Raw genomic sequence first — 24,463 nt, 5'->3', positions numbered from 1 at the left:
GAGTTGGTTTCAATAGGTTAAACCTCTTGGAAGCCACACAAGACGATCTTCACTTTGCAGCTCATAACAAAAAACTGTTGACAGAATGACGTTAGATTTGACCGGGCTCTAAACTCAACTCTCCAACCCAAGGTGTCTCGTATGAAGGCATCTCCAAAGCAACACGACAGTAGCTTCCTAGGAGTGTTTCAAGAAAATTACCTCTGCTTTCCTCCAAGGGTAGTCACTGCTGGGAAAACTACGGTGGAGGTAAGAACCAAAGAGCTCCTAACCAACACTTGTTTCATTCCTGACTCTTCTCGCTCCATGAGAAGCAAACAGTCGCAACGGCTGATGGGTTTTGCCATAAGTTGTTTCAAGTCAGCGGAAGGGATGTCGCTTCGGTTCCACCAAAGTCGCACTGGGTATTCTCAGGCAGACTGGGGGGTGGGGTGGGCACCGATGCAGCAGCCTGTGGGCTGCAGCCAGAGGGTGTAACTACAATGCCAGCCTTAAAAAGCCAACAGGCTGTTGAATGCCAAGCCTGCACTATTAATTTGCATATGACATCAATTTTGCTGTCAGTGTGTTAATGTGTGATTAATTCTGTCATGGGTTAGAGCAAGGAGAATTAGTTAATTGTCAGAAACCCTGCTCATTCACTCTCTCATTCATCCCCCGCCTCCCTCGAACGTCCCTCTTTTTTTTCTCTTCTTATTAAACTAACCTCCTGGGCTTTCTTCCTTGGGGTACTTCTTTCCTGCAGGATTTTAATCCCATCTCCTCCAACCCTTTCTATAAATGCATTTTCAGAAGTGAGATCGCAGATGGGTCGGGTACCGCCCTCCCCCCCCCCCCCCAGCAGGTCTGAACTCTGTCCAGGAAGTAGCGGGGGTGGTTTGGGAAGGTCTTACAACAGGGACACACAGACCCCATTCATGTTTGTGGTCCATTGCCAATGCCGGCGATACCTGTATGCATTGTACAATCCGCTGTTTGTGTGCTATGCAAATAACCTGTGGGGCCGGGACAAGCTGGAATGTGGAGTGAACACAAAGCCATGGCTGTGCTATAGAAATGGGTCAGTCGCTGCCCATTTTCCCCGGCTGCCCAGCGGCTGGCCGGCTTCTTCCTTCTGAGCAAGCCTCGGCCACCATCAGTGCAGCTCCGAGTTCAGCTTGGTCACTGCGAGTCCCGTGCATTTTTACTCATCAATTATTCCTTCAGCTAGCTAGCTAGACTTTAAAAAAAAAAAAAAGGCCAAAAAAAGAATCTCGGGGGACTTCCCTGGCGGTCCAGTGTTAAAGAATCCACCTTCCAATGCAGGGGACACGGGTTCAAGCCCTGGTCAGGGAACTAAGATCTCACATGCTGCGAGGCAACTAAGCCCGCGAGCCACAACTGCTGAGCTCGCACGCCTCAACGAGAGAGCCTGCGTGCCGCAAACTACAGAGCCCACGTGCTCTGGAACCCGCGCACCACAACTAGAGACGAGCCCCCGCGCTGCAACAAAGAACCCGCGCACCACAACGAAAGATCCCGCATGCCTCAACGAAGATCCCGCATGCTGCAACTAAGACCCGACGCAGCCAAAAGGAAATAAATAAATAAAAGAAAATAAATAAATAAAGTATTTAAAAAAAGGACTCTCGGGGCCCCTAACTCTGTATAGGGCAAGAGAGTTCTAGAGCCCAGGGGTGTCAGAAAATTTCATGGGGTACGAGCATGTCGCAGGTCAGACTGAACAGCTCCAACCACAGTGCAATGTCGAGGACACACAGCGCTGGTGAAGGATGGAGGTTCTCAGGATGCCAGTCCCCACCTGTGCCAAAATACAGCCCACAACTCTTACCCGCTTCCTGGGTCCTTCTATTACCTTCCGCAACACCTTGAGTTGCCTTGATTTTTGAAGAACTAAGACTGAGGAAGAAGGAAGAAAGGAGCAAAAGCAAATTCACTGATACCCTCACCTGCAATTCTACCATCACCCAGGATTCGTCTCATTTACAGGCTGAGAAACCAACTGTCACCTTGTGGCCCAATCCATCCCAGACCAATTTTCTAGGGGGCTGGAATGGGCACCAGCCAAGGGCAGGCAGGGATCACAAGTTTTACATCTTCTGGAAGACAAGAATGAAATGAAAAGACGCACAGGCTCCCACTCCCAAGCAAGCTACAGAATACATGTCAGGTTATTGAAAAGGGCCCTAAATTCGTGTCTGAAAGTATGTTTCCAACTGTTACCATATAAACAGTTGACTAATATAGAGGAGGCAGGTAACCAAGACCTATGTACCTGTTGCAAGCAACATTTTATGATTTTTTCACAAAGCACAGGGCTCATTTTAAAGGCTGGAAGCCGCTGTTCTGTTGTTGTTTTTTTTTTAATTTGGAAAAAAACATCAATTGGAACTTTTTGATTAGCAAGGAGTAATGTTCTTATGGGCCATGCTGCTTATAATGTCTTGTCATTTTATTTCACATATACTCTTACAGCTAAACTCTAACTAGATGTTGGACAGGGACCAAGTATAATTTCTCATGATAACCAACTAAACAGTGCTTCTAAGCAGTCTCTTTCTCTCTCTCTCTCTCTCTGTCTCATACACACACACACACACACACACACACGCGCGCACTCCCTCTTCCTGTCTCTCTCACTCCATCCCACTCTCTTACTCACTTCCTTCCCCAAGTAATAAAAGCCAGATAAATCCATGGAGGCGGCAAAAGAAGGGATCTCGGCAGCAACCCTACTTTCCAAACACTTGTTTGTGTTACAACTTTTGAAAAATGAATTAAGATCTAGAATCCATCAAAAAAAAAAAAAACTTTTCCCAGCCCTCATGGAAGTTACTGGAGAAATCAATGAGCTGCAAGGGTCTGTGATCAACAGGAATTTGGGTCCTTTCTTCCTTTTCAGATTATGTGTAGCTCAAAGTGCTTTTAATATGGGCATTATTCACACATGAAACTGGAATTACTCAGCACGTGGGAAATAGGTCCCGACCACCCATGGCCATTAAAGATCCCATGACATATTTGTAAGTCAGCCAAAATGCAACACAGGCAGCAGGCCCAGCAGTTGCTGGATTCGGAGGAGGAATGATTTCATGCCTCTTGTGGACAAAGCAGAAACCAGCGTTCCTACTTCTGGTCCATCCTTAGGGTCTATCGATGATGTCATCCCGGCCAACCACCTCCAGGCACAACACATCCAATCTCAAAATGGCTAATTCTAACTTTTCTGAGCACTGACATTCTACAGACAAGGCATCGCCAAGAAGTCAGCGCCTCCGGGCTTATTAATTTTAAAGGAAATAAGGAGAGATCAGAAGCTGGAAAATAGGGTGTTAAGAACAGTGAGCTGGAGCAGAGTCCTAGCACAGGGTTTCTGGACTGTTCTCAGTGGAAAACTGCCTCTTAAAATCTACTTCAATATTTCTTCCCTTAGCTTCACTTCTGGGAGCTGAACATTCAGAATCTTCCATTCCTTTCCCGCACAAATGGCGAGTCTTCCTCTTTCCTCTCTACATCTTAATCATCCTTACTCTACACCTTTCTTCTTCCTCAACTTCTCAACCTCCATCAATCATTTCCTTAAAAAGCCTGCTGGAATCATTTCTCCAGGGAAACACCTGCTGCGGGTAACGCTCCCTTGCCCTCCTGGCTTGCTCTCTTATCTAGAATGAGTCAGTTCTTCTCCAGGTGCTGGGGGTGGGGTGAGGTGACACGCTTCACAAAAGGCGGAGCGGAGCTGCACGGGAACCTTGGGGAGACGCTCAGCCATCCATGCGTGTGATAAAAATACCCTGTGATTTGGTACCACAGGCAGTGCTGGCCTTCCTGGTGCCCCGGAAGGCCAGCAGCATGGCGCTGGGGCTCCCAGCAGGGCCCGTGCACAGCCCGCCTGCCCTCCAAGCCGCCCGGGGTAGCTGTGAAAGGCTTCCCACGCCAGGCACACTCCCAGCACTGCGCGCTCCGCCGCGCTCTCTCCCCCACCAAAAACCCCGAGGCCTCCGGAGTGTACACTAACCACAAGCCTTTCAGTGGCTCATGTATTTACAAACTGAGGCATGTCGAAATCAAAGGGGATACCACATGACATAATTCGCATTAAAATGTCAACAGGCTGACAATTTATAGAGTCAATCCACGGAAGGTGGGGAGGACTAAGACTTAGTAATTGTTTAATTCCTGCTGAAACCCACGGCTGCTGTGCCTTCGGGAAGCCGGGATGTGCTGGGGGCCTCCAGCCGATGCAGCACCCCATGGGGCTGGCACCACGCCAAGGCCAGGGGACAGGTTTAACCATTTAGGGCGCTCCACGTTGAGAGAGAGACAGAGAGAGGGAAAGGAAAGGACTTCAGTGAAACATGGCAGGAGAGGGCGTCGGAGGCACGAGAGTGTGTCCTTCCACAAAGGGGCTCAGGGTGGTCCCAAAGAGGGAAAGGTCCCCTCTGCTGTGCCCCCGCCCCCTTCACACCCCCTTTATCTCCCACGTGTCCAGAAGCTGGAGATCTGAATGCGTGCAAAAGGCCCACCAGCCTCGGTTTCCTGGCTGCCCTGAGGCAGCAACCTGCTCACCAAGCAGCTTGAAGAAAGGGGTGAGGGAGGGAGGGAGGGAAGGAGGGCGGCAGCATCTGTACCTCGATTACACCAGCCTCCAACCTCCGGCGCGCCCCACCTCCCGAAGAAGCAACAGCCAAGTCATGACCCAGACCAGACCCCCGCTCATAGAAAATCACCCTGGAAGTTTCTTCCACCTCTTCCACCATCCCTACCAATAACACTGTTCTGACCCATAGCTCATAAAATACAAATTCTTAGTGCCTATTTCAGACTCTCAGCGTTCCCCACTCACAGGTATGGTTGCTCTTGGACTTCTGAAAACCGTCTCACTTGAGTTACTTCCAATGAACTGACCGTTAGTGGGGAAGGGTCCACCTAGGGGCCTGGGGCTGGGGGATGGAACTTGGAGTTTAACGAAGCTTTCTGGCGGGGGCGTGGGTTTTGATCAGTGCCCTCGACTGCACCCTGAGCTCTGAGACAACTTTTAACTTCTCATCATGACACACGAGAGACACACCGAGAAGAGAGAAGTAGTAAGAAGACTATCTGGCGAAGCTTAGGGCTAATGATCATTATCTTTAGCCACAAAAAAAACATGTTCCCAAAAGGTGGCTTTGCTCTGTGGGACCCGCCCCTGAGGACACCCAGGGCCACGTGGGCTGCAGCAGGGCTCTCCACACAAGCTCACTGTCTGTGTATAAACAGTGACACCTTGTTCTCTCTTCTACCTCATTAGCTGAAACACATTAAAACAAGTGTGCACTGGGAGCAGAAAATGAGACTGTTAAACCGAGCTGATATAATCCTCATCAGCTGTGGGAAATGAGACCGCATCAATTATGCTGAATCAACTGCAGTCACAGGGATGTGCTGGGCTCTGAGACCCCCAGCATGAAGAGGGGGAGAAGAGGAAAAGGAAGCGTCACTTAAAATACACATCTATACACATATATATTCTATAACATACTTCACACCTACTCCCCTTACAGACACAGCTTCCTGTCCACTCTTCATATTATTCCATGAGAGAGGAGTGGTCTCTGTAAGGTTCTTCTTAAAAATCTTTGCCAAACTATTTAGAATTGGAGGAAAACAAAGGAAAACAAAAGTAAATTTATTTTTTAAATTGCGGGGGGGGGGGGGGGTGCGGGGAGGGTAATGAACTCTGTCTGATCTACTCTTACAGACAGGCTTTCTCAGTCCAAAGTATATCTGGAAGCCAACATAAGTCCTAACACCCAAAAGGACCAGGACACAAGGAGCAAAAGTCCTAACGCCCAAAATGACCAGGACACGCTTCAAAACTGAAATAGCTAGGAAGACAACAGTAATTCAAGCTGTCCAGCAACAAAACCAAACTAGCGTTTGCCTTCACCTGCCACTGTCAACTGGGAAAAACTGCTCAGAGTCGATAACATTTAGAAATACCCATAAAACCTACTAGGGAAGAAAACAAAGATCATGCCTGTACGTTTCCAAAATAAGGAAGGTTATGATTATACTGAAGATAAATGACAGAATCATTACCTACATCCGAGTGTGTAAGAAATGCAAAAGACTCTCATACGATAGTTATAAAATATAAAATTTCACCCAAGGAGTAATAATTGTGTGGCATAATGATGCCCCACATCCTGCGTATTAGAATATCATAGTTAGTAGTAATAATCACATGTGAAGTGAGTGTTGCTATGCAAAACTTCCTTTTGCATTTCCTCATTTGTGTCCAAATTTGCAACCTTAGCATGTTACTGCCGTTGATTTGCATTTCATTTCGTAGGTGTTCCCAAACGTCAGCCGTGGATACATTCCTTACAGGCCTCTGGACACCAGCGTGAAACGTACATTGCCCAAACGCAGTCCTCAAGAGTAGCCATTAAATTCACCATTCAAATGACAAAAAGCTGCTCTGTTTCCCAAGTATACTTGCCAGATCCGCTCATGCTCATCTAATCATCAGGCAGGCAATGAGCTTGGTGAGATTTTTCTGTTGCACATACTTTGCACATCGTTTCAGATGTTAAAGATTGTTTCACATTAAGTCTTGTTTCTTTCAAATCAAGGAGGGAGGCCTCTCTTCCCACTTACTGACTCAGCTGTAATCAGAGATCCCAAGTTTAGCCATTTAGTTCATAAAACCAAAAAAAAAAAAAAAAAAAATCAGCTTTCAAAAGAGGTAGGGTAGAGAGAAAACATCCATAACTTGGAGATTAACTTCCAATGTACAAATAAAGGAAGAGGAGGAATGCACAGTTTAAAGGAAAAAAAAGTTTCAGCTGAAGAAAAATTTTGGAATATTGTAAATTAATGGATAACAAACAGTTGCCATGGAAACGTTTTATGTACTTGACTGCAGGTGTTCGCTACAGTGAATGGAGGCTGGGGTGGTACAGCCGCAAGCAGGGACACAAATGTAAACACTGAAAGAAGAGTCCTAAGGCAATGTTAAGCCATCCGTGCCACCAACACTGTGGTTTTCAACATAAATGAACTCACTTAGGCAAGGTGGGTAAGGCAGCTTTGCAGCTCTGGCTAATACTTCATTTGTGTTCAGAGGCTGTTCCCCCTTTACGATAGTCTGTGGTATTGCCAAGGTTACAAAATGTAAACAGGCACAAATACAAGACATTAAAGAGACGCCAAGGCCAAATACATTCCCATTTAACTAGAATGTAACCTTCACTTTTCAATCTTTGCCCTCCATGCTGTGCATTTCTGGATTATAATTTCTTTAGAGTGAATCTGCATTAGCTTTAATCAGAAAATAATGTATATAAGGGAAGGGGAAAAACAGAGACTACAGTTCTGAGTGTGCCGTGTACTCTGAACCAGTTTCCAAGCCTCAGTTCTTACTTGCACCTAGTTTTGGTCACGCAAGGGAAATATGGGTGTATTGGGGCTTGCGGGGTAGGCCTATTTAAAAAAATCAAATTCTGAAGTCCCCAAGGTCCCCCAGGTTAGGCAGGACAACATTATAAAATTATGTCGGTAAAAGTAACTTCACTGCTCTTTCCTCTCCCAGCTGAAGACCTGTTAGGCACGTCTCAGAGAAGGAGTCGAAGAAGGAGTAGCCAAAATAAAGCTGGACTTGGATCACTTTCTAACTTTCCTAAGTACTTCACTAGATCACTTCTCGCTGCATTACACAGAAGAGACTGATGTATTCCTTTAAAAAAAAAAAAAAAAAATCCTGCAGACACACACTCTTAGTGTTGAAAGGGAACTCAGTGGTCCCTCCCAGCCCCTCATTCTTCCGATGGGACCACAGCTGACTGACCGAGGTTAAATTACTTGCCCAAAGTCTTCACTACACATTGGTCACATCTCTCAAGGGAAATTCTTTCTCCCTCCTGCAAACCAAAAAACCCCACCAGCCTTTCTGTCCCCCAAACAAAAAGCATGCCAAGTTCAAAACTAATGAAAACCAAATTATAAAATAACTTCAATTATGTGGTCTACATAAGACAACGGAAAATCTAACGCCGGAAAGTGGCACTGTTAGAGAAGAGCAAATTGTTTTGTGCCGTGTGCCGACTACACTGCAGGCACGTCCCACGTAGGATCACGTTTAACTCGCTCAACAGTCCGACCAGGCAGGTCGTTTCAGGAGCCCGTTTCACAGTGGAAGAACACAGAGGGATTAAGTTTCACGTCCGAAGCCACACATCTGTGAAGGGCAGGAGCTAAGATTCAAACCCAGGCAGCCTGACACCAGGGAGCCCCTCTCTCTTTAAAACCCCAAGAGCTACCTGGCTTTCCCCTCAGACACGTGGGCAGCCTATCTGGAAGTTTTCTAGCGCCTGGCATCTAGTGAGCATCTGAAACTTCTGGAATGACCAAGAGCCTGTTCAATTCCCACTGCCTCTCCCGCAGTGGTTTGAGACCTCTCAGTTGGGAGGGTTTCTGCCTCCAGCGAAATATATGCGCTTGCCTGAAAAAGAGAGAAATACCTGCGCCCTACCTTCAGGGACACAACAGAACATCTGCGTGGGAGGGCAGAGGGGAGGACAGTGCGGGTGGAGAAGAGACCTCACAGTGAACCTGCAGCCTCCACGTGTGGACTTCAGAGGAGAAATACCACTTAACCACCAGGTTTTAGTATTCTACACTCATGTTGTATTATGAAAATTTTCAGTAATAGAGAAGAGTTGAAGAAAAATCATATACTAGACACTTATCACCCAGATGCTAAAACTAATACTCTGCTGTATATATATATATATACATATATATATATATACACACACACACACATTAGTTTGTATATGTGTATATATATTAGTTTGTATATGTATATGTACATATATATGTGTATATATATATTAGTTTGCTCTATATATTTATAAATATAATATCCTTTTATCCATTTATCAATGAAGCTTCCATTTTTGATGCATTTCAAAGTCAACTGCAGACAAATACACTTTACACCTGCCCCCCCCGGCCCCCGCAAATACTTTAGCACGCATGGTGTTAACTATAGTTCAATATTTGTTTATGCGGTACTTTTTAAAAATATTTTTTATTATTTTAACAGATTATTTGAGCAGACTTCCTTACTAATACAATACTGAAGAGGCCCCAATTCCAGTGTGTTACTAGTAGGAAATGTTTGGCTCACACTGATTTTTTGGGGGGGAAGTTATAGTGACCACCACACTGCATGAAAGGAAGGACTAGTTACAAAAATCAGTTTAGAATTACGGCCTCGGGTTTAGTATGTAGAAGAGATGAATCTGCCTTTGTCCTCTGTCCAGCTTGCCCGTCTATGTGATCATTCCCTCTTCAAAGCTTGCCCAAACAAACTCCAGCTTCCCTCCTTCCAGGAGGTCTGTTCTGATCTAACCAATTGGCTGTGATTTCTCTCTCCCTCTAACTCCTTCCAGACTTGGATAACTTTGGTGTACACATCTGCCAGCACCGATCAACTCTTCTTTGTGTCCTGCATGACAATGTTTTTCAAACTGCAGTTCCTGATCCTTCAGTGCAGTGGTTCTGAACCTGGAGCTATTAGAAACCCCCAGTCTACGAAATCAGAATCTCTGAGGGTTGGGCCAGGCAGGCCTCTCCTCCCTGGGTAGAGAGTCATTGCATTAGTGAATCATAAAATCCATGCCATGAATACAACCAGCATTTGTGTTAAAAAAAAAAAAAAAAAGGAATAGGATAGAAAAGAAAGTATCAGAATGCAGCACATGTAGTAAGGATAAAATTATTTTGTAAAACTTTTGTTTCAGCTATATATATAAAATATCTCTCTATATGTATGTGCTGGGTCACCAATTAAAATGCATCTCTTTTTGTATTCTAGTCAACAAAGTTTACAAAGTTTAAGACCACAGCCCTAAAGAAGCCAGTACGTTATCCTGCTCCTTAAAGGTGTTCAAAGATGTGCAGCTTGAACGTGGGGCAGGAGGAGAGAAGGAGACTGGAGTTCCTCTCTTACTGGGAATACATTCTGCCACGTGGTTCTCCTGGGGAAAACCAGATATGGGGCTAACCAGCATCATTTAGACACAAAGAGTTGGACAGTGAACAGAGCAGATTCTAAGGAAACAGAAGGAGCAGCCTTTTCAGGACTGAGCCTAATCTTTAAGTTTCTATATTTTAGATTTTTGTCTTTGGTATCAAATCTTCAATTGACACTGACTGACTGACTATCTAATACCTGCAGAACTGGGAAGGATACAAAGTTGGATAAGAATAAACAAATCCTGCTATAAAGGGTCTTGTAATTGAGTAGAGGAAAAAGACCACTATAAAAATAGACTATAATATGAAGTAGGAGGAAAGTGCCACCACTTTTTCTACCTCAACATCAATCTCTATGACTGCTGAGTGAAAAGAGGTGTGATTCTGGCTGGTAGAATTTGGGGACACAGAGCCAAGGCCAGCTGCATGTGGGAATTTTCAAAATACTTGGACACAAGCTGCACAATAGTCCCAGGACTGTTTCCCAGTGGGTCAATACAGAAAAAAGCTGCACAAAATTGATGGTAAGTAACATGGTTATAAACAGCTCTGGAAAGCTCTGGTCCACACATGACATCCAGTTTACTCTGACACGTGCTTTTGGACTCTCAATTATGTAAAGCCAAGTGTTCAGACTACACTGCTATACTAGATCCTAGGGCAGAGGAGAAACCATGGGCACGTTCTGCTAGTACTTCTGTCATTCAATGAGTATTTTCTGAGCTGGTGTCAGACACTGTTCTAAATGCCAGGGATATAGCCATTAGTAAGACAACCGAGGTAGGCGATCTTTTGGTAGACAAATAAATAAATGAATGAATAAGAAAAATAGATAGTAACTGTCAACGCAGAGAAGTAAACTCAGATGGAGCTACTCTCAGTCACTAGTTGAGAGTGGGTGGTCAGGGGAAGCCTCTCTGAGGACTAGAGCTGGATGTCGAGGTCAAGGAAGCACATTCCAGGCAGTGGAACCCCAAGTGCAAAGGCCCAGCAGGAGGCACCAGCTTGGCCCGCTGAAGGAACAGTGAGAAGGCCAGTGTGGCTGAAGTGTCATGGGAAGGGGAGGGGGTGTTATAAGATGAGGCTGGTATGGCGGGTGGAGCCCAGGTCACAAGGAGGTTTGTTAGCCAGGGTAGAAAGGTTGGCTTCTATTTTAGGTGGGATGGAAAGCCATTGTTGGGTCTTTGCAGGGGAGTGACATGACCTGATTTTCCTCTTCATGAAATCACTGCATGGGGAGTGGATTGTAAGGGGCAAGAGTAGCGGCCAGGACAGAGCTGACACAGTGAGAGACAACGGGGAAGGTGGTGGAAACATATTTTGAAGGTGGGGTCAGCAGGACGTAGTGATGATTTGGCTACAGGGGAGTGAAAGAAGGAGGTGGCCACGATAACCCCCGGCTGTCAGGCTTGAACAAATGGTAGACTGGCATGGCCCTGACCAAGGGAGCCCAGGGGAGAAAGGGGCTTGGGAGTTACATGGTCAGCAAGACTTCTCTTCAGGCCATGCTAAGTCTGAGGAGTCAACTATCAGACATTCACCGGAAGGGCTCAGTACAGAGGCAGATAGAAGGAGAGCCCAGGCTTCGAGACCGTGATTCCAGTGTCACCAGAAGGGAGATGTTGTTTAAAAGCTGAGCATGACACTTAGGGAGAATTACAAACAGAAAAAAGAAGAGGGCCTGAGCCAAGCCCTGGGGACTCTAGCATTTACTGTAAATAACAGAAGAGAAGCCAGCAAGGGGACCAAGGAGACGGGCCAGAGAGGGACGAGACAAACCAGAAGACTGGTGTCACGGAAGCCAGGAGGGGACACTGTGACTTCACTCACAGGCGGGCATGACCAAGGGAGGTCAAGGGGACGTTAGCAAACAGAACTCAGTCATCACGGCCTTGGGCGGGGGGCAATACTCCACTAGGAGCTAGTCAGCTTCTGCAGGCACAGGCTGCCGGCCTGCGGCCCAGGACCACCAGCGATGGCGCACAGCGCCCCCAGGCCGCCTGCAGAAAGCAGAGCCTTGCATCTTGTCTGTTCCAGTCACATCACTGAGCAGGGAGGGAACAAAATCACCACCTCCCTCCTGCTTCCTGACACCCCTCCCCCACCTCCAAGAACCCTTTGGTTGTTCCGTCTGTGAGTTTTTCGATTTCACTAACCAAATCACAGGTGTTCTATGCTTCTTCACCATCTGATATCAAAATGGTCCCTTTCAAACACTCTTCAGCTGCATTCATCACAAACAAACTTGCTTGCAGGAAAGACAAGGAAGCAAAGGGAAAGAAACTGGTGACCATCTCTGGGTGTCTGCTTGTCTTGTGTCGTGGTGCATTCTCGAGAGATAAACACTGGTTAAGGCAGCTGACATTCTGAAGAGGTTTACAAACCAGTTGGAGAAACAAACTAACAACATGAGACAAGAGACAAGCCTGGTGGCAAACGGTGTGACATGCACTCAGGGCAGAGACACCATCTGTGGCTGCAGTAGTGGGGGAGAGCTTTCTGGAAAACCAGGGATGTGTCACAAGAGCATAAAGGCGAGGCCGGAAATATGCTATTCCTTAAAGTCTGATAAAAAGGACATTTCCAGTGGGGCCCAAAGCCTATCTCAGTGATGTAGATCCAAATTACAAAGAAACGAGCATTTACAGTGACATCTGTTGGATTAATTAGCTGTGTAATTAGTCTCCCCTCAGTGGAGCTGGGCTTTGTCGCTGCTGTCTGAGACCTCCCCAGGTGAGATTTTATTCCAAATGCCATGTACCAAGAGGAATAAAGAGTAGACTAGGCAAGGCAGAAAAGCATGTGACAGTGTTTGTGGGAGGCACTGAGAATGCAGAAGGAGTGTCTCGGTGACTTTTGGGGTCCTCTGGGTGCTAGAACATCGGAGAGGAAAAAGTCAGAGAGGAAGAATGACTCAAGAACTCGCCACCTCAGAACAAACCCACAGATGCCCCGAGCCTGAACTCTGGATAAACTCAAAGTGGCGAAGGCCCAGAAATGCAAACGATCGCAGCAAGATGATGGAGATGGAGAGGTGGGATACGGATTCAAAGTTGGACACGACGAGACTGGACTTGACTTTACAGAACTCTTGTCCCTGGAGAAATGGTTTGGTCTTCCCACGCTGGCAGCTGTGGCCATCACTAACAGAAACCCAGACTGGACAAAAAAATAATAATAATGAAAAATGCTTGGATCCTAATCTGAAAACCAGAAGTGAAAGAAACACACACAAGCAGATGCCTCCAGCCAAATCGCTCCCCACAGCGCTTCCTAAAGCACAGCCGGCTGCAGGGTCGCACTCACTGACTCACGTCTAGGACACTGAGGACATCACGGTCCCGGGACGCGCGCCTCCTGGCCCGGCTGCCTGGAAGAACCTAGGAATGCTCCCCAGGCTCCATCTACCTTTTAATGATTTCAGAAAGCGAGAGAGCTGGTGGGAGAAGGGAGACCCAGAAACGGGAAGGCCCAGCAGAGGCGGGCAGATCACCCTGAAAACCACCCTGGCACGGGGGTGACCATTTGGGGTGACCCTTTATCCCCCCAACACATACGCGGAGTGCAGGAGAAACACATGATGCTGCTCAGAGAACCTTCGTGGCCCACGACAGTCAAAGGTTCACAAGGAGTCAGGAACTCAAATGAGTCCTAGTTTAAATCAGCAAAACATGTTCCAAAGAGAGACGGGGTCATGCCACCAGGCCAGCCTCTGCCGTAAATAAAATCAAAGCCTCTCCTAGATCTCCAGGAGCTCCGACATCCACATCTCATCGGCAGGTTCTCCGCAGTGACCCAGCCCTCCCTCCTAAGGGCCAAAGGGAACCCGGGAGCAAACACCAAATCCCGATATGACTGTTCCCACTGTCCCAAAGGCCCTAAGATACATCAACATAAAAGCCAAAAAAAGGAACTGAGTACAATCCACATATGTGCGCAAGACCACAAGACCAACCCCCGGCCTGGGGACACCGGTGCTCCTCCAACAGTTAAGGGGGACAGAATCCTGCTGGAAAAGCCTTGAGGTCACTCAGGATTCTGTCCTCCCTACTTGTCACAGGAGGGCAGGTATCAGCAAGGCTGTGCTTGGTTGTGGGATCCTTCCAGCTTTTTGGCTGGAAGAAGAGAGAAAGGAAGTAAGGGTAGACCAGAAAAAAGTTCCAGCCCCACACAGGTACGACTTGTGTGCCCCAGGTTTTTGGAAAGTGATTTTCTCCTAACTCAGAACTACACCTGGGCATATCTCCCTGGGCACTCTTCCAAAAGGACGAAGATTCAGAAGCAAGAGCAACGTGAAAGGCAAACAGACAGATGCAGGGGCTGGGGTCCCCATCCCAGAGCACGGACGCTGGAGGTAAAACACACACCCAGCGTGTGCCACTCACTATGAGCTCCCTACACAAAAGAGGTTTTTAAATAACATGTTACAAGATTTATTAGCCTGAGTCAAAAATCCTACTTCAGGGCTCAGCACAAAATCAGACTCAATAAATGTTTTTGACCCAGAGGGAGAAATCCCCTCCCCATTTATTGGTGTCCCATAGACAAAACCAGGGAATGGTGTCCTAAGTGCTGGGGTCCAAACCAGCAGCAGGAGAGCAAATCAGGGTGACAGGTGCAGGGACACTCCCATCCCAGAACCAGGGGCCACAGGGCCCTGTCTTCTGTAGGAAAAGAAGGACAACCTGGTGTGATACGTCACCCAGGGAAGTCCAGAGGTTGGCTCAGAAGCGGCTACAAGGGCCCAACAATCCTCAAGAAGGAGCCTGTGGTCAGAGAGAGAAAGAGAAAGACTCAACAGAGACAGCAAGGACACGAGAAATTCTCCCCGCCATTCCAACACACAGGCTGACCCAGCAAACGAAATGGTGGTTAAAACTGTTGACCTAAGAGACCAGATATGCTTTGGAGGCCCTCGTCCTGGGACTGGGAACCTGCCCTGCTAATTAACATGTTACAAATCAAATACTATCGGTAGATAAACATTTCTAACCTTCTAACTAGTTTGCCTCTTACAAAATGAGGATACAGACCCTAGAGAAGGTTCCTTAATCATTCTTGATGATTAGTCCCGATTCAAACCCACTTTCAGCGTCTCCTCGGAGAGTCCTGCCTGTGGGAGGGCACAAGTACAACAGCCGATGCTCAAGGGCTGTGAATTTCTACCACTCACATACAAATAACAATGCAGAAAGAGGCCCAAGGAGTCAAGCGTGAGCAAGGACAGTGGAAGCCTCTGGCAAGACTGCAACGAATTGAACTGGGCATCCTGCCGTCCGTCTCGCTGTGCAACATGAAAGCACTTCAAATAAAAGGAAATAATGAAAAAATTACTGAAAAGCAGATCTTAACAAGTAGCTCTGGAGAAAATTTCAGATTTCATTATAGGAAAAGCACTTTATTTAATGTACAAAATGTGAAAATCTGATATGAGTTTTCTATAAATAACAAAAATTGGAAATCATCACTACAGGCCTTTGTAATTTTCCTCTTTTGTTGGGACCCATTTAAAAAAAAAACAGAGGCTTTACCAACAAGGAAGCCACTTATCTCTCTTTACGCTCCCACCGGGCCAGTTGGTAGGACACTAGGAAAGAATTTCTTCATCATCCAGAGGAAGAGTTACCAGAGAAAACACAGGATGCCCAGGTAAATGTGAATTTCAGATAAGTAAATATAATTATATTTTATGGTGCATACTTATAACAAAAAATTATTTGTTGTCTGTCTGAAATTTACATTTGACTGGGTATTTCACATTTTTATTTGCTACATTTGGCAACTTGACCCCGAGGTCCCTGCTGTGGTCTTTTCAACGCTCCTCAGGGTCACCAGCCTGATGTTGCTGGTTTCAATAACCTCCAACATCTCTGTGAGCAACAGACTTTTTTTTGTCTTTAACATTTTTAACGTTCACCCTACAACCTGGCTGCTTTAAAAAAAAAAAAAAAGTGCTGGAAACCTAATTTTATTAAATATTAAAGTATTAAATGACTCAGTGCTACCGAAAGGGTTTTCATAGCAACAGCCTTTCCCACCCTACACTTAAATAGCATTTAGAGTTTCAAGTTATGTTGAAAAAGGAATAAAGACTATGGTTCAGGTGTATTATGTAATTCTTTAAAAACTCTTGCCTTCTGACAACGTTCCTGACAATGCTTAATTGTTCCCTTACAATTTCCCTTTCAAAACAAAAAACCAGAAACACCTGTTGGGACTAAATGTATGCAAATTTGTCCTTTTAGTCCAAGTCCTGAGCAAGTTGAAAGGACTCAAAATTGGGTTTAGGTCTTTGCCCCCTGCTAGCTGGCACCACTTTCCTCCAGACGGGGTTTACCTGGGGAAACTGTAACACACAGGATTATTCTGGAATGTGGAGGCAATGGAATACTTGCAGCAAAATTCTTAGGGTTACAGACCACCCTAAGACAGCAGGTGGCATTCGTGCAAAGAACTCCACAAGTAGTATGGCTTATTCCTCTCCACGGGGCTGGGCTGGAGGGGATGGATAGTTGGAGATTCTTCTTTCCCAAGAAGGCCTAGGGCTTTGAGCTCAAGGATTTGTGGGGCGGGGGAGAGTGGACGTGGGAGGGTTTCAAGTATTTCGACAAAGCGGTAGTTACTGGATTTTCTGAAATTAGACGACCCCGCTCCTCAGCCTGAGTCGGGGCCACGGCACACCTTCCCTGGAATCCAAAAGGAGACTTGTCACCAGTAGCTGAAAACAGCTGCTCCTGGAAATAAGCAGACACAGCCACACTATCCCCATGCTATCTGAGTAAGAACTTCAGAAAAAGGCAATTCTCAGACTTTCAGTATTTGTTCTCTGTCTTATTTATAAAAAAAAAAAAAAAAAAAAAAAAGGAAAAAAAGGTGAGACCCACAGTCTCCATTAAGAAACAATAAAAAATTTGGTCCCTCTTTCAAGCCCCCTTTTCTCCTGGAGACTCTCTCATCCCGGTGTATTTGAGATGAAGGTAATTAATCCAAGAAATTTCACCCTGGGGAATGCACCAGAGAGGAAGAGGAAAAGGAGAGAGGAAGAAATCTCATCCACAGGGCTTTACATGCCTGGAAAAGAGAACCGCCTGTGTGTTCCCTCTTCTTGTGTCTCAGTGCTTTCGACAAGCAATACTCCAGAAATATGCGTGGACTGACCCAAATCTGCGAAGTATTCGGGAGGTGCTCTGTAAGATCTACAGACCAGGGATGATACACAGGGCTTTTCACATCAGCAAGGAAAGAATGGCTATTTAAGAATCTGTTGGACAACGAACCATCCAATTTGAAAGAAAACATGGTCCTAAATCACACAACACACAAAAACAGAGTCCTACAATGTACCATATACAAAATACATTCCTCATAAATTAAAGTCTTAAACAGGGGGAGAAAGTATTGAAGAAACTATCAATCAAGTGGTGCCCACCTGCCTGGGTTTGAAGACCCACTCCAACAACACTCACTAGCTGGTGACTTGTAACGCCCTCTGCCTCGGGTTCCCCCATTTGAAAACAGGTGGGTTAAGAGAAGAGTAAATCAATTAATCCTGTAAAGCAGGTATGACAGTACCTGCTTGGCAATAAGTGTCGTATAGGAGCTAGCTATTACTGTTATTATTTTATAACATGAGCAGCGAGAGAGAGCCTCCCTGGAAAAAGAGAAGAGTTAGAAGGATAAAGAAACAGAGATGCAGATTGGACAACATACAAACGAAAAAGTTTCTGTAGGCTGAAGCACATCATTAAGCTAAGTGAAAGATGAATAAAAGACTCGGAAAAATTTCTGCAGCATCCACAGCACAGTAGGGACCGTTGGCCCTGATAAACCAAGAGCTCTTGCAAACCAATCAGAAAAAAGACCAAACCCCCAAAATGAATGAATGAACTGAATGAATGAATGAATGAATACAGGGCAAAGGCTATGAAAAGGAAAGCCACTAACGAAATTCAAACAGCCAAGGGACTTTGCTGGTGGTCCAGCAGTTAAGACTCCACGCTCCCAATGCAAGGGGCCCAGGTTAGATCCCTGGTCAGGGAACTAGATCCCACATGCCGCAACTAAAGATCCTGCATGCCGCAACGAAGATCCCACGTGCCACAACTAAGACCCGGCGCAGCAAAATAAATAAATATTCTTTAAAAATTCAGGACGGGCTTCCCTGGTGGCGCAGTGGTTAAGAATCCGCCTGCCAATGCAGGGGACACGGGTTTGAGCCCTGGTCCAGGAAGATCCCACATGCCGCGGAGCAACTAAGCCCTGGCGCCACAACTACTGAGCCTGCACTCTACAGCCCGCGAGCCACAACTACTGAGCCCACGCACCTAGAGCCCGTGCTCCACAACAGGAGAAGCCACCGCAATGAGAAGCCCGTGCACCGCAACGAAGAGTAGCTCCCGCTCGCCGCAACTAGAGAAAGCCCGCGCACAGCAACAATGACCCAACGCAGCCAAAAATAAATAAATAAATAAATAAAATATTAAAAGGAAAAAATTCAAACAGCCAATAAATGCATGAAAAAACGTTCACCCTATCTAACAATTAAAGAGACCCACATTGGAACAAATTTGCCAATCTGATGAAAACAAAAAAATAACGTAGTGTCGGTCACCATGCGGGGGTTTGAGCATCACCTAATATAGGGAGGAGATGAAATGTTCTTAATAAAACTTGAAATGTTTAAAATAGTTAAAATACTTAAAACTTAATAGTATTTAAAATGTTCTTAACAATGTGAATAATATTCTGACAGGGTTTTCTTTCTGAAGGGCCATTAGAAAGTACTCTATCTACAGGCATGACACCCTGGAACCCAGCAGGCCCACTTCTTGGAACAGCTCAAGTGTAGAGAGATGTATGAACACAGGTGTTCCCTACGCCTCACTGTCTGTAAGATCAAAACTGCAGGTAACATAAATGTACATCAGTGAGGACCTGGTCAGTAAATGGAAATCTATGTAGCCACTAAAAAGAGTGAGCTAGATCAGTATGTAATAACCTGAAATGATTTTCAGGATAAACAGTTATATGAGAAAAGCAAGCCGAAAACACAGCATGTGTCTATGAAGATTTCTTAAGTGAACAGTATGTATGTGTACACACAGGCACACATATTTCTATCAGTATAAGCATAGGAAAAAAAAAACCAAAAGGAGATCATCTAAACAACAGTGATTTGTTTCTGGAGAGCAGAGCTGGAGAGTAGAAAAAGGACTTCCATTTTAAAAAGTACTGAAAAATACTTAAAGATGTAAGGGCTGAGGTATAATACTGTATACATGCAGCATAATTCCAATTTTGTAAGATGACTTATGCATCTTGTTATATGCAAAAAGAAAGAAATAAAAATATGTTGTCATATGATGGGGTTTAGGCTGATGATTATTTTCTCTTATACTTCCCTGGATTTTTCAAATTTTCTACAGTGAACACACATTACTCACACTAATAATTTCTACCATAAAAATAAGGAATCCACATTTTATTATTAGCTTACACTTGAGGTAAACATGGGATGCCAGTCTTGAAGAAATAATTAAGAATACAATAATAATCTAAAGGGGTCTGATCAGTTCTTTACCATCCACAAAAAGGATGCAGGGGAAAAAAGAGAGAAAATAAAAATACTAAAAGCATCTGGAAAAAAGGGGAAAGTGTTATGGTTAATGGTTATGAAACTGGTTTTTCAACAGGTAGCATATTTACTGCTGGACTTTTAAAAAAACGGGCACACCTAATAAGATTTCAATTCCATTATTTGGTATCTAAAGCGTGGAGCCAAAGGTAACAATGACCCAACCTCCTTGACATGAAGGTGTGTATAACGCAGTAACCAGAGGGATCTAGGCAAAGCTTGTGCTTAAAGCCAATCAGCTGAATGAATGTGTTGAATGAAATGGCACCCACTAGAGAGATTCAGATGAAGGTGGGCGGGATGGTTTTGGAGGGAGGGCAGGACTGCACTGAGGTGCCGATCTTTCACACTGCACCCACTGGCCATGCGATGGCCACACGTTCCTATATCATATGTTGGCCATAATTCCTACAGCAGTGAAGGATTAAATCTGTCCCAACACGAGCCCTGCCTCCAAAAAAGATTTGATTTTTCAACCTTCCTAGAGTCCCCTTGAAGTTATCGTGTGGCCAGAAACACTGCCAGAGCACCCCCGGGCTCTCCAGTGGTGACCATGGGGCCCATGTGCACGCAGTCTCCCAGCCCAGCCCCAGAAGCCCCCCATCCCGCGAGCCCAGCCATCAAGTGAGGGAAATGAACTTCAGACCCCCAGCTGCTCCGGGAGATGGAGGGCATGAAGGCGAAACGTGTTCAAATTTACCAAAACATCTGGCCCTTCACACCTTCTAAATCAACCACAGGAAAACATTCCCTGCCTTTCATTTTTGGTTGAAAGCACCAAGGTATGGAGAGAAGAAGGCATAAGTATGCACTTAAAAAAAATAGTCGACCTAATGAGAAAGCAAGGTTTGAGGAAACTGGTTCCAGAGTGACAATGGAAACCAGATGGCACCTGTACCAGGGCTTCAAACATGAAGCCACACCAGGGTGGAGAGGACGAGGAGGGAGGAGGGAGGAGGGACAGCTTTTTGCTTTCCAAGCAAGACAAAGGCTGCCGGTCACCATCTGTGGGCATGAAGCGTGCCGATGTGTGCCTAAGACCCACACCCCGTGCACCCATAAAGGAGCATGAAGAATGCAAATTGCAAACCAAACCTCCGTCTGACTTGTTGGTACATCTTCCAATCTGTCCATCCATCCTATGGTGAATTTACTGCCCTGCTGGGAGAGTGAACCCCGTCAGGGAAAGAACTGAGAAGATGGATTCTGAAGTAATGCAGAGTCTGACAGAGGGTTTCTTCCTTCATTCTACCTCGAATAATCCCAATAGGATGGCAAGCATCAAAGCCCACTATGTGGAGAATTTGGGTAAGTACTGTTCAGTCAGTTGGTGCCATACTCTACCTCCTACTTGAAACCGAATAGATCTGGCGTCTCCCCCTCGGTTTGCCTAGCTGGCCCGATGCAGCTCACATGGGGCCCAGACTCAACCCTGTGGTAGACAACCTTCTTTGTGTATAATTTAAGATTAATATGAAACTTTTGGGCTGGGCCCAATCAAAGAAAACTCAGCTGGGAACTGTTTGAGTAATAGATTCTGGTGGGGTCTTAATCTCTCTGCTCAAGTTGATGGATTTCCATCCCAATGACTCTCAGGTGAAGAAAAACATCAAAGTGAAAAACAGATTCTAATAGTTGGCAGGTGTGCACTGATCTCCAACTGCCCTTTCTGCACCCTCCTCCCCCAAGCGGAAAACACTACAAATTTCAGAGAGCTCACCAGGGAAGCCACACAGCAGGCAAGTCCAGATAAACACAGAAGAGCTCCCACTAGCTCTGAACCCACAAACTGGACTCAGGATCTGCGCTAGCATGGAGGAGAGTGGAGGGCAGTCGCTATCAGTACCTGCTGCCCCCCTATTTAAGACAAGCAAGAACACCCCGCGTCTCTGTGGGGGGAAGGAGTGGGAGACAGGGGCCTGGGAGCAGGTCCTCTAGGAGAAGAGTGAAACATCTATGTGGGAAAGCAGTAAGGTGAGGAATTCCCATTCTGGAGCTCAAGCCCTAATGAGAGACAAGTACCTTTCCCACAACACACTTCCATTCCGGCTCAGATGAATCACTATAGGCAAAAAACCAAGAGCTCAGCCTCTAAGCCTGACTGGGGCCCCTGGCCTTCCCGCTGCGTCTCTGTGTCAATCTATCACAGTGCCCATAACGGCAGCTGTGAGGGTCTGGACATACGACCACTGGGGGCTGGACCAGAGCCACCGCTATTTAAGACCCAAAAAAAAGACTCAAGGAATTTAATCACGAGCATTTCAGAAAAGTAACCTGGGAGCAAAGAGAAAAGGAAACAGCTTCCATCTGATGCCTGGGGCTCCCCAGCTGACCCCCACTTCCCTTCACTTCCAGGAGGCAGGGAGGAAGAATTCGATGAACGTTAATCTCGATTTAAAAATTGCTCTCACACAATAATCCAAACTAGACAATTCCAGCCAGGCAAGAGAGAGAGTATCGCCAGTTTCTCCTTTTTGCAGATTAGCCCAACCCTCTCGTGTCCAGATTAGGAATTATCTCCTGCTTTCAGACAGCTCAGTCCTAATCCAGCAACGTACATGCCAGGATTTATGACACCAAGAGAAATGACTCTGGACCAACGTGTCCAAGGACAGACCGGAAAGCTACACTTCTGCCTGCATCTCCCGAGACCACTGCTCTGTCGCCTTCAGCATGCCAGAGGAAGAGGAGGGGAAAGAGGTTGGGAGACCGACAAGGAAGTCGGATGCATCACGACCACTTGAGCAGATGCAACAGAAAGCAAGTGCGGGTATCTTGCCGACCGATCATGAGTAATTTGCCAGGGGACCAAGATGGGGTGGGTGGCGTGGGAGCGGGGCGGGGGTCAGGGTAGGCCTTGGGGAAGGGGTTAGTGAGGAGGGCCGCGTGTGAGAAGCCGGGTGCCCTCCCCGGGTCAGCAGCATCTGGAGCTGTTTCTCTAGCAGACAGTAAAGAACTCGATTATATCCAGTTAACTGTGCTCTAAACTGATTATGCATGTGCTGGGCTAATGGATTACATTAGCAAGAGGAAAAATAACATGCAATCAATCTCCATTTACCACAGGCCACACCAGGGCCTAGAGAAAAACTGACTCTCAAACACCTCCAAGCCCCACCCCAAATCCGAGGACTCACAAGACCCTGTGAGAGGGACCCCCCTCGGGGACAAGAGGAGTTTATCTCAGTCACGCTGTACGACAGAAAGGCCCGGGGCAGGCACTGAGATGCGAAGTTTCTGGGTCACATCCAGGAGTGGGTGGGAGAACTCCCCACCCCCACAGCGGAGTCACGGGGACACTCATTACCCAATGAGACCAGACTGACGACCTTCGGCTCCTGACACAGGGGATTCTGCCCCGAATGTGGGTGGAGGTCACCCCTAAGATGTGCCAGCCAAACGCACTGCCTGGGCACCTCCCCTCTAAGCATTGGTTCCCACATTCTACCCTGCATCCCAATACTTACGCTTCTGCTATGCTGCCTTTTTGGAGCAGGAGTTTCCTCCATCTTCAAAAACACACACAAATATATACACATACATAAAATGAGAAAACTAAGGCAGGGGATGAGCATCCAGAGCTAGTTCAGCAAAGCACAAACAGAAACACTCAAACTGCTTCCCTCACATCCGCCCTGGAAACCACCACAGCCCGACCCTCTAGGTGTGACCAGTGCACGAGGTCCGGGGACCAAAAAGGTATGTACTTAGCGAATCCTCCAGGTTCCAGGCCCTTCAGAAGCAAATCCAAGGGCTGGTCCACTCTTACTGGAGGCCACAGCATGAAGAGTTAATCACCACCCCACGCATTTTATAATCTAAAAGGCAATGTTTTTCCTCAGATGGAAGAGGCCAGCTTCGTGCCACCTCTAAACAACCTCCATCAAAGCTGCATACAACCTTCCAGGGCCACACCGGGTCCTTTGTACTAATTTCACTCAGTCGGGTCCTTTAGAAACTCTTTTTTCCACCGGTTTCTCCATCAGGTTTTCGTGACCACACCGGCACCACCCTGTGGCCAATGAAAACCTCCGATTTAAACTGATGGCAAGGAGCCTTTCCTTCCAAGGGTGGCACACGGTGAAGCCATCCAGGGAGGGTCCTGCTCACAGAGGACAAGGGGTGAGGGTGACTGTTTGGTGCCCAGACCCTCCCCTCTGCAATGCTTGAGCCCATCCGTGCCAGAGTCAGCAGTCAATTCCAGAACATTCTATTCCCACTACCTCATGCCTGCTTTCTCCTCCTTTCCCTAAAATGGCTTCTCATCCATGTTACACAGGTCTCTTGACAAGCTGAGAATGAGCAATGGTAAAATGAATCACACGTATCCATCTCAGCAGAGGCCGATATGGGGAGAGGATGAGAGTCTTCCTTATTTGGAGTCTCCGTTTAAAATCACCATAAGCAGAAAGGGGATGAAGGAGCTCAGGGTGAGGGGAAACCTGGCGCTCGCTGGCCCAGAGATGTGGGAAACGGTGTGAAAGGAAAGAAGAGAGACTGACAATAACAGGGAGGGAAATGGAAAGAGAGGGAGAGGGTGTGGAAGGGACGTAGAGGGAGGCTGGGCAGATTTATGGCGATTGGTACCTGATTGTTCATACTAAAGCCATTATGAGATGATTAGAGAAAAAGGTGAGGCTTTAAGTCCAGTGAAAATCAATAGAAGCGTCTGGAGCAATTCTGCCATGCCAGTGAAAGGACTATTTACAGTATCCGAGCACCTCCTCCTTGTTACCGTCTGCGGACTGAGAGAAAGGATGAAGGGGGCAGGGAGGGGTGAGGAAGGAGGGATGGGGCGAGGAAGGA

The 24,463-nt window shown here is 46.5% G+C and overlaps 1 protein-coding gene across 2 annotated transcripts in view; it reads right to left on the bottom strand.

The window, feature by feature from the left end:
• The window catches only part of ZFHX3 (zinc finger homeobox 3), a 252,681-nt gene that overhangs the window by 131,590 nt on the left and 96,628 nt on the right, over positions 1 to 24,463 (bottom strand). The gene's annotated exons all lie outside the window — the stretch shown is intronic.

The sequence above is a fragment of the Balaenoptera musculus genome, chromosome 19 (assembly GCF_009873245.2).
Source record: "Balaenoptera musculus isolate JJ_BM4_2016_0621 chromosome 19, mBalMus1.pri.v3, whole genome shotgun sequence".
Lineage (NCBI taxonomy): Eukaryota > Metazoa > Chordata > Mammalia > Artiodactyla > Balaenopteridae > Balaenoptera > Balaenoptera musculus.
The sequence above is the reverse complement of the archived record's forward strand: the minus strand, read 5'-3'. Positions and strand labels throughout refer to the sequence as shown.